The sequence below is a fragment of the Somniosus microcephalus genome, chromosome 4 (genome assembly GCF_052327205.1).
Source record: "Somniosus microcephalus isolate GS21.2 chromosome 4, FLI_Smic_1.0, whole genome shotgun sequence".
In the NCBI taxonomy this organism is placed as follows: Eukaryota; Metazoa; Chordata; class Chondrichthyes; order Squaliformes; family Somniosidae; genus Somniosus; species Somniosus microcephalus.
This window is the reverse complement of record NC_140990.1, coordinates 313,465,397-313,479,909: the sequence shown is the minus strand read 5'-3', so window position 1 is coordinate 313,479,909 and position 14,513 is coordinate 313,465,397. Positions and strand designations below refer to the sequence as shown.

The window sequence follows — 14,513 nt, the reverse complement described above, 5'->3', positions numbered from 1 at the left end:
GGTAACTATAAACAGAAACAGTGATAACTATAACCAGGTACACTGGTAACTATAACCAGAAACAGTGATAACTATAACCGGAAACAGTGGTAACTATAAACAGAAACAGTGATAACTATAACCAGAAACCGTGGTAACTATAACCAGGTTCAGTGGTAACTATATCCAGAAACAGTGATATTTATAAACAGAAACTGTGATAACTATAACCAGTAACACTGGTAACTATAACCAGAAACAGTGGTAACTATAACCAGGTACACTGGTGATGTGCCTTCAATAACCACAAAACTAGAAGTTATAGGGCTAGATTTTCAGTTGCTTGCGCCAGCAGTTAGCGCCTTAAGAGAAGTGATTTTCGGGCGCTATGCGTGTAGCGCCCGGGTGCAGCGCAGTTTGCGCTCCGCCCCAAATTAAGTTGCCCGTTAGCGCCGGCGCAAAGTGTAGCGGCCGCCCGGATGCGCGCGCAGAAAATGACGTCACATCGTCGTGCAACGCCCTTTGGCCGCCCCGAATCCAAACTTCAGTAGGACCGCCCCATTGTGCGGCTGGCGTCCAGAGCGTTTGTAAAATGGAACGCAACACACCGTGGGGAGCGCAAATTAAAGGGCACTCCTCCTGCACTATATAAGGCAGTCTGCATGTGTTGTGAACGGCTCCTCCTCCTCCTCCTCCTCCTCCTCCTCCTCCTCCTCCTCCTCCTCCTCCTCCTCCTCCTCCTCCTCCTCTTTTCCCCCCAGACTCTGCCTTTGAAAAACACACATGCACCCTTCCCCTTTAAGAGCTCACTGGCACCAGAGTGTCTGCCGTGCGCTGCGCCCGAGCTTGGGTGTTGCGCTCTGCACCGCCGGCTTAGCGCCTAAAGATAGTAGTGGAACGCCTCTTTTAGCGCTCCACCAACCTCTTAGGGCGAAGCCACTGAATTTCCGGCAACGGGGCGCTACTTTGGGGCGGGCGCTAACTTCGGGCGGGCGCTAAGGTTAGCGCCCCAAAACTGTCTATACTGAAAATCTAGCCCATAGACTTTAACAAGTTGGCTTTTAATCACTAAGATCAGAGCTAACATCTCAACACACTGAGTGGCTCACAGGAATGAGTCATACAGATCCTGGGATCTTTAAGTAAGAGAGGTCAGGGGCGGAGCCAAGAGCCAAGACCTGGAACCTTCCAGGTTAGTCAGGGAAGAGGAAGTGAAACTATACACCGTGTGGGGGAGGGTAATATACATGAGTGCAAAACGAATACAGGCAAGACAAACAGATTTCATTACATTCACCCCTTCTCTAGATTTAGTCCATCGGGGTGATGTTTCTTAAAAGTTGGTATAAGTGAGTCTGTCAGGAGGTTTTGCGGTTCTCAGTGATCGGTGCAAAGCCGGTTGGGGTGCCTCTAGGGGAGTGGATTCTGGTTCCTCCGCTGTCCGGGCCTCCGCAGTGTCTTCCAGGTTATCTGCAGTGTCCTCCAGGTTAAAGTTGGGTATTGATACCTCTGGGCGTCCTGTCTCTTTTTGGTGTAGGTCTTCCTCGGGTAGTCTCTCATCGTTCTCTCCGCTCCCCGAGGGAGCGAGGTCTTTTATGGAAACAGTGTCCTCTCGCCCGTCAGAGTATTCGATATAGGCGTACTGAGGGTTTGCATGGAGGAGCTGTACCTTTTCCACAAGGGGGTCCGTTTTATGGCCTCTCACGTGCTTCTGCAATAGTACTGTCCCCGGAGACGTCAGCCACGCGGGTAGAGATATGCCCGAGGTGGATTTCCGGGGGAAAACGAACATCTTTTCTTGAGGGGTAGCGTTAGTGGCTGTACATAACAGAGACCTTATGGAGTGGAGCACGTCTGGGAGGACTTCCTGCCAGCGGGAGGTCGGAAGGCCTTTTGACTTTAAGGCTAACGTGACAGCCTTCCAAACAGTAGCATTCTCCCTTTCCACATGCCCATTACCCCGGGGGTTGTAGCTAGTGGTTCTGCTAGTGGCTATCCCCTTTGAGAGCAAGAACTGGCGCAGTTCGTCACTCATAAATGACGTCCCCCTATCGCTGTGTATGTAGTTCGACATGCCAAACATGCAGAATAGATTACAGAGACACTTGATGACCGTGGCACTGGTCATGTCTGGGCAGGGAATGGCGAAGGGGAAGCGGGAATATTCATCGATGATATTGAGGAAGTATACGTTACGGTCGGCAGATGGAAGGGGTCCCTTGAAGTCCAGACTTAGGTGCTCGAATGGCCGTGTGGCTTTGATAAGGTGTGCACGGTCAGGCCTGTAGAAACGAGGCTTGCATTCCGCACAGCTGCGGCAGGCTCTGGTCATTGCCCTGACCTCCTCGATGGAGTGGGGCAGATTGCGGGACTTTATAAAATGGTATAGTCGGGTGACCCCTGGGTGACAGAGGTCGTTGTGGAGACCCTGTAATTTGTCCGTATGAATGCTGGCACACATTCCCCGCGATAGGGCGTCTGGGGGTTCATTAAGGGCACCCGGCCTGTACATAATATCATAGTCGAACGTGGATAGTTCGATCCTCCACCTGAGTATTTTGTCATTCTTGATTTTCCCCCTTTGTTTGTTATTAAACATGAAAGCCACCGACTGCTGGTCGGTGAGCAGGGTGAAACGTTTGCCGGCTAGGTAGTGTCTCCAGTGCCGCACTGCCTCCACTATAGCCTGTGCCTCCTTCTCGACAGAAGAGTGCCTGATTTCAGGTCCCTGAAGGGTTCGGGAGAAGAAGGCCACAGGTCTCCCAGCCTGATTGAGGGTCGCAGCTAAGGCAAAGTCTGACGCATCGCTTTCGACTTGTGTAAGAGCCATAAAAGCTTAAGAAAATACTTTAAAATATTGGTTAAATAGCATAATACAGTTAATTTACCTGATTGACTTATTGTATTAAGAAACCCCCTATTTTCTTGCTCCAGTAGTATAGTCCGAGACACCCCCTTCATTCTTGCCACAATGGTACAGTCCCTAAGCCACACATGGTATGCAGCCATTTTACAGTTTAAACTCCACGTGGCTGAAGGAGGCAGAAGTTGTGAGGTTTGGAGCAATACAGTTTTTGACCGTGTTCGTTTATACGTGTTTGCTTTGTAATTCCGTTTGTGAAGTGTTATAGTAAACAGTTTAAAAGACAAAGCTACGTTTGGGAACGTTTTATTTCGACACGCGTCTACTCGTTGTTAACAGCCCCACAGCTCAGTGGCTGCCTGTTTGGAAACTAAGAAGCGCCACTACAACTTGAAAGGGAATGCTTTCGTCCACTGCACACAGTGCAGCCCTTTCAATGTCCTGTTTGATACTGGTGAAAGCCTCCCGAGCTTCAGCTGATAGTGGGAAGGACGTCGATTTAATGAGGGGTCGGGCCTTATCGGAGTAATTGGACACACATTGGGCATAATACGAAAAAAATCCCAGGCACCTTTTTAAAGCTTTGGGATTGTGTGGCAGGGGCAGTTCCTTTAGGGGGCGTAATCGGTCAGGGTCCGGTCCAATTACCCCATCTTCCACCACACAGCCGAGGATACAGAGACGGGTTGTGTTGAAGACACATTTGTCTTCGTTGTAGGTTAGATTCAGCTTTAGGGCAGTTTTTAAAAATCTCGCAAGATTTAGATCGTGGTCTTGCTGGTTGTGCCCGCAGATAGTGACATTGTCCAGATAGGGGTAGGTAGCTTGTAGTTTATTCTCGTCAACCATGCGGCCCATCTCACGTTGGAAGACCGAGACCCCATTTGTTACCCCGAAGGGCACTCTGAGAAAATGGTAGAGGCGTCCGTTCGCCTCAAAGGCGGTGTATGGGCGGTCCTCCGTTCTAATGGGGAGCTGGTGATACGCGGATTTGAGGTCGATAGTCGAGAAGACTCGGTATTGCGCAATCTGGTTGACCATTTCTGATATGCGGGGTAAAGGGTAGGCATCCAGCTGGGTATAAATATTAACAGTCTGGCTGTAGTCAATTACCATCCGTTTCTTTTCGCTATTTTTAACTATGACTACTTGGGCAGGCCACGGACTGGTACTGCATTCAATAATGCCTTCCCGCAGGAGTCTGTCCACTTCCGCCTTGATAAAGTGTCTGTCTTCCAGACTGTACCGTCTACTTTTGGTCGCTATGGGCCTACAGTTCGGAGCGAGATTAGCGAATAAAGAGGGCGGGCTGATTTTTAAGGTTGATAGGCCACAGACTGTGAGTGGCGGCTGGGACCCGCCATATGCTAGCGTGACACTTTCGTGGTGGCACTGGAAGTCCAGGCCCAAGATTACATTAACACAGAGTTTTGGCATCACGAGGAGTTTAAAATCCTTGTAGTCCGTGCCTTTTACAGTCAGTGTTACCACACAGTAGCCCAAAATGTCCGAAGTGTGGGGCTTAGCAGCCATAGCAATTCTGCTCCGTGTAGGGGTTACCGTTAATGAGTGCCGCCGTACCAGGCTAGGGTGGATAAAACTCTCGGTACTCCCACAGTCAATTAAGCATTTCGTTAAATTCCCGTTTACCTGTATGTCCATCATAGATTTTGTCAACGGGTGTGGCCTGGATTGATCCACCGTGATCGAAGCCACTGTTGGGCCCTGGGCGGCCGTTGAGTCGGGAAAAGATGGCGGATCCCAAGATGGCGGCCCGCACGGCACGCACGAGGCAGTGACGGAGTTGGAAATCGGATTCCCCCTGCAGACTTTGCTAAAATGCCCCTTTTTCTTACATTTGAAGCATGTAGCGTCCTTCGCTGGGCATCGTTGTCTGGGGTGCTTGGCCTGGCCGCAGAAGTAGCATTTCAGGCCTCGAGACATTGCCGCTGTAGTAGGACTCCTGGGTGAACTTCTGTGTGGGGACTCCGGCGGTGTAGAGCTGGTCTGAGACCTGGATGGGGAAGATGGCTGATTCCAAGATGGCGGCCCGCTCGGCGCGCACGAGGCGGTGAGGGCCGCATGGCCGGAAGAATAAGAGTCAGAGTTTTTCTGGGCCACGTCCAGCGATCGCGCAGTGGCCACTGCCTTTTTTAAGTCCAGGACCTCCTTCTCCAGCAGTCTCTGCCGGATATAATTCGATTTGAGGCCCGTGATGAAGGAATCGCGGACCAATTCGTCAGAGTACACGTTGGCCGTCACGGCCTTGCAGTTACAGTCCTGGACCAAGTCCTTTAGGCCCTGTAAGAAATCGTCCATTGATTCCTCAGGTTGCTGCCTGCGTGTAGCCAGCAGATGTCTGGCGTACACTTCATTTACTGGCCTCTGGTATTGGGCCTTCAGGATAGTGATGGCCTCCGTGTAAGAGGTGGCGTCCCGGATGAACGAATAAATCCGATGATTCGCGCGAGTAGTCAGTAGACTCAGTTTATCTACCTCGCTAGCGGATGAGGTGCTCGCGAAGAGTTCGAAGCATTTGAGCCAGTGTCCAAATTGATTTGATGCTTCAGCAGAATGTGGATCCAAGTCCAGACGCTCTGGTTTTAGGAGTCGATCCATCCTAGTATTCTTTAGTGATTAAAATTGACGTGCCTTCAATAACCACAAAACTAGAAGTTATAGGCCTAGAAATTCAGTGGCCTGCGCCACCAGTTTGCGCCCAAAGAGGGCTTTTGCACCACTGGCCAAACCTACCGTGATATTTAGCGGGGCGCTAATGGCGGCGTTAGCCTGTAGCGCTGCACCGCCACCGATGACATCATCGGTGTGCGCAGTGCCCCGCTATCGCCCCGCTGGCCATATTTGGTCGCTGCCGCCTCCTCCACGCCGGCCGCAAACAGCGACCGGTACACAGGGGCCTACCTGTGCCGGTAGTGGGGCGAGTTAAGGTGGAGGTGCGGCCGGCCGCTTTTTCGGCGGCCGCCTGCCCGCACCTCCGTCCCCGGCCTCCTACACCCCCCCCCCCCCCCCGCGGCATTGCCGGCTGTTTCCAGAGAGCTCGGCACTTCTCCTTGGTGCCGGGCTCATTTGCCGGCACTCGCGAGCGGGGATCGCGCTGTTGCAGGCACCTCCCCCTTAAGAGTGAGAGGAAGGCCTGCAGTACCGCAGGCTGCCGTGCCGCAGCGGGTGGCGCTGCGGCACTTTGCACGCCGATATTCAGTTTCAGCGCCCCAAGCGGGGCGCCGAAACCCTTGTTTAGCGGCCGGCTTCCACTTGGGGCGCTGAAACTGAATATCCCGCTGGCGCAAGTGGCTCCGCACGCAGCGGTAATTCCGGCGCCCAGGCGAGCTGGGCGCCCCAAACTGAATTTCTAGGCCATAGACTTTAACAAGTTGGCTTTTAATCACTTAGAATCAGAGCTAACATCTCAACACACTGAGTGGCTCACAGGAATGAGTCATACAGATCCTGGGATCTTTAAGTAAGAGAGGTCAGGGGCGGAGCCAAGAGCCAAGACCTGGAACCTTCCAGGTTAGTCAGGGAAGAGGAAGTGAAACTATACACCGTGTGGGGGAGGGTAATATACATGAGTGCAAAACAAATACAGGCAAGACAAACAGATTTCATTACAACTGGTAACTATAACCAGGTACAGTGGCAAATTTAACCAGAAACAGTAGTAACTACTGTCAGACATTAAGTGATAACTATTGCCAGGCACTGTCTGGTACCACCACCAGGGAGTGGTAGCGGAGAGTGAGTTACCGGGCAGTATTGAGGGAGTTTGTGATCTGGAATGCGCTGCCTGAAAGGGCCGTGGAAGGAGATTCAATAGTAACTTTCAAAAGGAGAATTGGATAAATGGGGGTTACTGGGCAGTATACAGCCTGTGCCAGCTCTCTGAAAACAATTAGTCTCACTCCCCCGCTCTTTCCCCAGAGCCCTGTACTATTTTTTCTCTTCAAGTACTTATCCAATTCCCTTTTGAAAGTTACTATTAAATCTGCTTTCACTGCCCTTTTGTGTAACTAAAGTCCCTCATTTCTGGAACCACTCCAGTAAATCCCTACTGCACCCTTTCCCAGGCCTGGACATCCTTCCTAAAGCGTGGTGTCCAGAATTGAACTCAATACTCCAGCTCGGGCATTACCAGTGTTTCATAAAGATACAGCATAGCTTCCTTGCTTTTGTATGGCTCTATTGTAAAGCCAAGGATCCCATGTGCCTTTTTAGCAGACTTCTCAACTTGCCCTGCCACCTTCAGAGACTTGTGTACACACACCCCCAGGTCTCTCTGTTCCTGCACCCCCTTTAAAATTGTACCATTTAGTTTATATTGCCTCTCCTCATTCTTCCTACCAAAATGAATCACTTCACATTTCTCTGCATTAAATTTCATTTGCCATGTGTCTGCCCATTTCACCAGTCTGTCTATGCCTTCCTGAAGTCTGTTACTATCGTCCTCACTGTTTCCGACATTTCTGAGTTTCGTTTCATCTGCAAACTTTGAAATTCTGCCCTGTGTCCCCTGTAGCCCCTGACTGAGCTACTGGGCTGGATTAGGGAGGGTGTGTTACTGGGCTGGATTAGCGAGGGTGTGTTACTGGGCTGGATTAGCGAGGGTGTGTTACTGGGCTGGATTAGCGAGGGTGTGTTACTGGGCTGGATTAGCGAGGGTGTGTTACTGGGCTGGATTAGCGAGGGTGTGTTACTGGGCTGGATTAGGGAGGGTGTGTTACTGGGCTGGATTAGCGAGGGTGTGTTACTGGGCTGGATTAGCGAGGGTGTGTTACTGGGCTGGATTAGGGAGGATGTGTTACTGGGCTGGATTAGGGAGGATGTGTTACTGGACTGGATTAGGGAGGATGTGTTACTGGACTGGATTAGGGAGGGTGTGTTACTGGGCTGGATTAGCGAGGGTGTGTTACTGGGCTGGATTAGCAAGGGTGTGTTACTGGGCTGGATTAGGGAGGGTTTGTTACTGGGCTGGATTAGGAAGGGTGTGTTACTGGGCTGGATTAGGGTGGGTGTGTTTTACTGGGCTGGATTAGTGAGCGTGTGTTACTGGACTGGATTAGCGAGGGTGTGTTACTGGGCTGGATTAGCGAGGGTGCGTTACTGGGCTGGATTAGGGCGGGTGTATTACTGGGCTGGATTAGCGAGGGTGTGTTACTGGGCTGGATTAGCGAGGGTGTGTTACTGGGCTGGATTAGCGAGAGTGCGTTACTGGGCTGGATTAGGGAGGGTGTGTTACTGGGCTGGATTAGCGAGGGTGCTTTACTGGACTGGATTAGGGAGGGTGTGTTACTGGGCTGGATTAGGGAGGGTGTGTTACTGGGCTGGATTAGGGAGGGTGTGTTACTGGGCTGGATTAGGGAGGGTGTGTTACTGGGCTGGATTAGGGAGGGTGTGTTACTGGGCTGGATTAGGGAGGGTGTGTTACTGGGCTGGATTAGGGAGGGTGTGTTACTGGGCTGGATTAGCGAGGGTGTGTTACTGGGCTGGATTAGCGAGGGTGAGTTACTGGGCTGGATTAGCAAGGATGTGTTACTGGGCTGGATTAGGGAGGGTGTGTTACTGGGCTGGATTAGGGAGGGTGAGTTACTGGGCTGGATTAGCGAGGGTGAGTTACTGGGCTGGATTAGCGAGGGTGAGTTACTGGGCTGGATTAGCGAGGGTGTGTTACTGGGCTGGATTAGCGAGGCTGTGTTACTGGGCTGGATTAGCAAGGATGTGTTACTGGACTGGATTAGCGAGGGTTTGTTACTGGGCTGGATTAGCGAGGGTGTGTTACTAGACTGGATTTGCGAGGGTGCGTTACTGGACTGGATTAGCGAGGGTGCGTTACTGGACTGGATTAGCGAGGCTGTGTTACTGGACTGGATTTGCGAGGGTGCGTTACTGGACTGGATTAGCGAGGGTGTGTTACTGGACTGGATTTGCGAGGGTGCGTTACTGGACTGGATTAGCGAGGATGTGTTACTGGGCTGGATTAGCGAGGGTGTGTTACTGGACTGGATTTGCGAGGGTGCGTTACTGGACTGGATTAGCGAGGATGTGTTACTGGGCTGGATTAGGGAGGGTGCATTACTGGGCTGGATTAGCGAGGGTGTGTTACTGGGCAGGATTAGCGAGGGTGTGTTACTGAGCTGGATTAGCGAGGCTGTGTTACTGGGCTGGATTAGCAAGGATGTGTTACTGGGCTGGATTAGCGAGGGTGAGTTACTGGGCTGGATTAGCGAGGGTGAGTTACTGGGCTGGATTAGCGAGGGTGTGTTACTGGGCTGGATTAGGGAGGGTGTGTTACTGGGCTGGATTAGCGAGGGTGAGTTACTGGGCTGGATTAGCGAGGGTGAGTTACTGGGCTGGATTAGCGAGGGTGAGTTACTGGGCTGGATTAGCGAGGGTGTGTTACTGGGCTGGATTAGCGAGGGTGTGTTACTGGGCTGGATTAGCAAGGATGTGTTACTGGACTGGATTAGCGAGGGTTTGTTACTGGGCTGGATCAGCGAGGGTGTGTTACTGGACTGGATTTGCGAGGGTGCGTTACTGGACTGGATTAGCGAGGGTGTGTTACTGGACTGGATTTGCGAGGGTGCGTTACTGGACTGGATTAGCGAGGGTGTGTTACTGGACTGGATTTGCGAGGGTGCGTTACTGGACTGGATTAGCGAGGATGTGTTACTGGGCTGGATTAGCGAGGGTGTGTTACTGGACTGGATTTGCGAGGGTGCGTTACTGGACTGGATTAGCGAGGATGTGTTACTGGGCTGGATTAGGGAGGGTGCATTACTGGGCTGGATTAGCGAGGGTGTGTTACTGGGCTGGATTAGGGAGGGTGTGTTACTGGGCTGGATTAGCGAGGGTGTGTTACTGGGCAGGATTAGCGAGTGTGTGTTACTGGACTGGATTTGCGAGGGTGCGTTACTGGACTGGATTAGCGAGGGTGTGTTACTGGACTGGATTTGCGAGGGTGCGTTACTGGACTGGATTAGCGAGGATGTGTTACTGGGCTGGATTAGCGAGGGTGTGTTACTGGACTGGTTTAGCGGGGATGTGTTACTGGGCTGGATTAGGGAGGGTGTGTTACTGGGCTGGATTAGCGAGGGTGTGTTACTGGGCAGGATTAGCGAGGGTGCTTTACTGGACTGGATTAGGGAGCTTGTGCTACTGGGCTGGATTAGCGAGGGTGTGTTACTGAGCTGGATTAGCGAGGCTGTGTTACTGGGCTGGATTAGCAAGGATGTGTTACTGGGCTGGATTAGGGAGGGTGTGTTACTGGGCTGGATTAGCGAGGGTGTGTTACTGGGCTGGATTAGCGAGGGTGTGTTACTGGACTGGATTTGCGAGGGTGTGTTACTGGGCTGGATTAGCGAGGGTGCGTTACTGGGCTGGATTAGCGATGGTGTGTTACTGGACTGTGCTAGATGTTGTTGTGCTATCTCCTCACGTATCCCTCAGAGGTGCTGGAGCAGGGTGATTCCTCCTGTGTCCGATGTGCACCCTGCCCTTTTATTCCATTTTTCCGCCTCTCCTGCCCTCCCGGGCCCATGGTGTAACCTCTCCTGGGGATACAGTAGATCGAGCAGGATCGGCCAGTTCTGGATAAATCCAGCACACTCTCCCGAGGCCCAGTGTGCCTGGGACTGTTTCACTGACACAGCCTTGGCTCAGATCCGAGCTGATTGATTCCTAATATCACAGCACAGCAGCCAACCATTCATTGTCCAGACAGCAGAGAGAGCTGGCTTTAACAGAGTTAGCATTGATCGGAGCAGCAACGATATTGCAGGAAATATCACAGAGGCTGTTACCACAACAAGGTCAGAAAGAGGATGATTTCTATTCGAGAACTCAGATGGCCTCTTAAAGACAGTGAACAGATGAGGTTGGAAACAGGAGACTGAGTGGCCTGATAGAGGTCTTTAAGATTATGAAAGGGTTCGATAGGGTAGACGTAGAGAAGATGTTTCCACATGTGGGCGAGACCAGAACTAGGGGCAATAAATATAAGATAGTCATTAAATAAACCATGGTGTGGAGATGCCGGAGTTGGACTGTGGTGGACAAATGTAAGAAGTCACACAACACCAGGTTATAGTCCAACAGTTTTATTTGAAATCACAAGCTTTCGGAGCGCTGCTCCTTCGTCAGGTGAAGTGGAGAGATGCCTATAGACACAGTTTATATAGTCAGAGAATAATGTCAGATGATTACAGGTAATCTTTCTAACTGCCATTTATCACACCTCGGCAGAGAGATAATCACAGCGATCAAAGGTGTGAATGGTGTCCAAACAGGTTAGTCAGGAAAACATTACATCTAACCTGTTTGGACACCATTCACACCTTTGATCGCTGTGATTATCTCTCTGCCGAGGTGTGATAAATGGCAGTTAGAAAGATTACCTGTAATCATCTGGCATTATTCTCTGACTATATATGCTGTGTCTTTATGCATCTCTCCACTTCACCTGACGAAGGAGCAGCGCTCCGAAAGCTTGTGATTTCAAATAAAACTGTTGGACTATAACCTGGTGTTGTGTGACTTCTTACATTAAATAAATCCAATAAGGAATTCAGGAGAAACTTCTTTATTTAGTGGTGAGAATGTGGATCTCGCTACCACAGGGAGTGGTTGAGGCGAATAGCATAGATGCATTTAAGGGGAAGCTAGATAAACACATGAGGGAGAAGGGAATAGAAGGATATGGTGATGGGGTGAGATGAAGAGGGTGGGAGGAGCCTCATAAGAACATAAGAAATAAGAGCAGGAGTAGACCATTCGGCCCCTCGAGCCTGCTCCGCCATTCAATAAGATCATGGCTGATCATCAACCTCAACTCCACTTTCCCGCCTGATCTCCATATCCCACGATTCCCCTAGAGTCCAAAAATCTATCGATCTCAGCCCTGAATATACTCAAAGACTCAGCCCTCTGTGGCAGAGAATTCCAAAGATTCACAACCCTCTGTGTGAAGAAATTCCTCCTCATCTCAGCCTTAAATGGCCGACCCCTTATCCTGAGACTGTGACCCCTGGTTCTAGACACTCCAGCCAGGGGAAACAACCTCTCAGCATCTACCCTGTCAATCCCCTTCAATGAGATCACCTCCCATTCTTCTAAACTCCAGAGAGTGTAGGCCCATTCTACACAATCTCTCATCATAGGACAGCCCTCTCATCCCAGGATTCAATCTAGTGAACCTTCGTTGCACTGCCTCCGAGGCAAGTATATCCTTCCTTAGATAAGTAGACCAAAACTGTGCACACTACTCCAGGTGAGGTCTCACCAAGGCCCTCGTGTGGAGCATAAACACCAGCCTGCTTCTGTACTGTAGATTTCTATGTAATTCTATACAGGAAAGGATTCTCCCAGACACCAGCCCTGGTCTGTGCCGAGTTAGCTTATCTCGACCAGGCTGTGTCAAGAACGACCTGGTCTGAAATACCAGCACCAAATCAAATCAGTGGAGTGTTTGATGGGACAGTGTAGAGAGAACTTTACTCTGTATCTAACCCGTGCTGTACCTGCCCTGGAAGTGTTTGATACAACAGCGTAGAGAGAACTTTACTCTGTATCTAACCCGTGCTGTACCTGCCCTGGAAGTGTTTGATACAACAGCGTAGAGGGAGCTTTACTCTGTATCTAACCCGTGCTGTACCTGCCCTGGGAGTGTTTGATACAACAGCGTAGAGGGAGCTTTACTCTGTATCTAGCCCATGCTGTACCTGCCCTGGGAGTGTTTGATGGGACAGTGTAGAGAGAGCTTTACTCTGTATCTAACCCGTGCTGTACCTGCCCTGGGAGTGTTTGATGGGACAGTGTAGAGGGAGCTTTACTCTGTATCTAACCCGTACTGTACCTGCCCTGGGAGTGTTTGATGGGACAGTGTAGAGGGAGCTTTACTCTGTATCTAACCCGTGCTGTACCTGCCCTGGGAGTGTTTGATGGGACAGTGTAGAGGGAGCTTTACTCTGTATCTAACCCGTGCTGTACCTGCCCTGGGAGTGTTTGATGGGACAGTGTAGAGAGAGCTTTACTCTGTATCTAACCCATGCTGTACCTGCCCTGGGGCTGTAGCACTGAATCCATTTCCAGTACGGAATGCGTTGTGCATTACTGACAACACGAATTTACCTGAACATGTAGGAATATGATGGATTCCAAGTTCAGACTCTCTGTCCTGCCCATCTCTTGCTCTACTGAAGGGCCTGACTCGGGCTGGGTTGCCGACCCACATGTGGCTCCAGCCCCCTGACCCCTCAACATGTGGCTCCAGCCCCCTGACCCCTCAACATGTGGCTCCAGCCCCCTGACCCCTCAACATGTGGCTCCAGCCCCCTGACCCCTCAACATGTGTCTCCAGCCCCCTGACCCCTCAACATGTGGCTCCAGCCCCCTGACCCCTCAACATGTGGCTCCAGCCCCCTGACCCCTCAACATGTGGCTCCAGCCCCCTGACCCCTCAACATGTGGCCTTTCTACTTGCTCGTATCTAAACCGTGGGTGTCAGCACACAAATCTGACTGCGGGGTCCGTAGCAATTAGCGGATACACCCCATTTCATGCAGGCAGGAGCCCTGTTGGCGTTGATGACTCGATGGTTTACCTCCAGACCCGACTATTCCAACGCTCTCCAGGCCGGCCTCCCACCTTCCACCCTCCATAAACTTCAGCTCATCCAAACCTCTGCTGCTCCCGTGTCCTAACGCGCTCCGAGTCCCGTTCACCCATCACCCTCTGTGCTCGCTGACCTACAATGGCTCCCGATCCCACAACGCCTCGATTTTTCATCTTTGCTTTCAAATCTCTCCATGGTCTCGCCCCCTCCCTATCTCTGTAACCTCCTCCAGCCCCACAACCCCCCTGAGATCTCTGCACTCCTCCAATTCTGGCCTCTTGCGCATCCCCGATTATAATCGCTCCACCATTGGCGGCTGTGCCTTCAGCTGCCTGGGCCCTAAACTCTGGAATTCCCTCCCTAAACCTCTCCTCCTCTCTCTCCTCCTTTAAGACGCTCCTTAAAACCTCCCTCTTTGATCAAAGCTTTTGGTCACCTGTCCTAATATCGCTTTATGCGGCTCGGTGTCAAATTTTGTTTGATAATCATTCCTGTGAAGCGCCTTGGGACATTTTACTGTGTTAAAGGTGCTATCTAAATACAAGTTGTTGTTGTTTTTGAATGAGAGGTGATCTTATTGAAACATACAAGATTCTGCGGGGGGTTGACAGGGTAGATGTTGAGGGGTTGTTTCCCCTGGCTGGAGAGTTTAGAACTGGGGGCATAGTCTCAGGATAAGGGGCCAACCATTTAAGATGAGGAGAAATTTCTTCACTCAGAGGGTTGTGAATCTTTGGAATTTTCTCCCCACAAGGGCTGTGGATGCTGAGTTGTTGAGTATATTCAAGGCTGAGAGCGATAGATTTTTGGACTCATGGGGAATCAAGGGATATGGTGATCAGGTGGGAAAGTGGCGTTGCGGTCACAGATCAGCCACGATCTTATTGAATGGCGGAGCAGGCTCGAGGGGCCGTGTGGCGGAGCAAGCTCGAGGGGCCGCGTGGCGGAGCAGGCTCGAGGGGCCGCGTGGCGGAGCAGGCTCGAGGGGCCGCGTGGCGGAGCAGGCTCGAGGGGCCGTGTGGCGGAGCAGGCTCGAGGGGCCGTGTG

The 14,513-nt window shown here is 51.3% G+C and overlaps 1 protein-coding gene across 3 annotated transcripts in view; it reads left to right on the top strand.

Annotated features, from left to right (window-relative positions):
* The window catches only part of spega (striated muscle enriched protein kinase a), a 536,975-nt gene that overhangs the window by 369,424 nt on the left and 153,038 nt on the right, over positions 1 to 14,513 (top strand). The window lies entirely within an intron of this gene.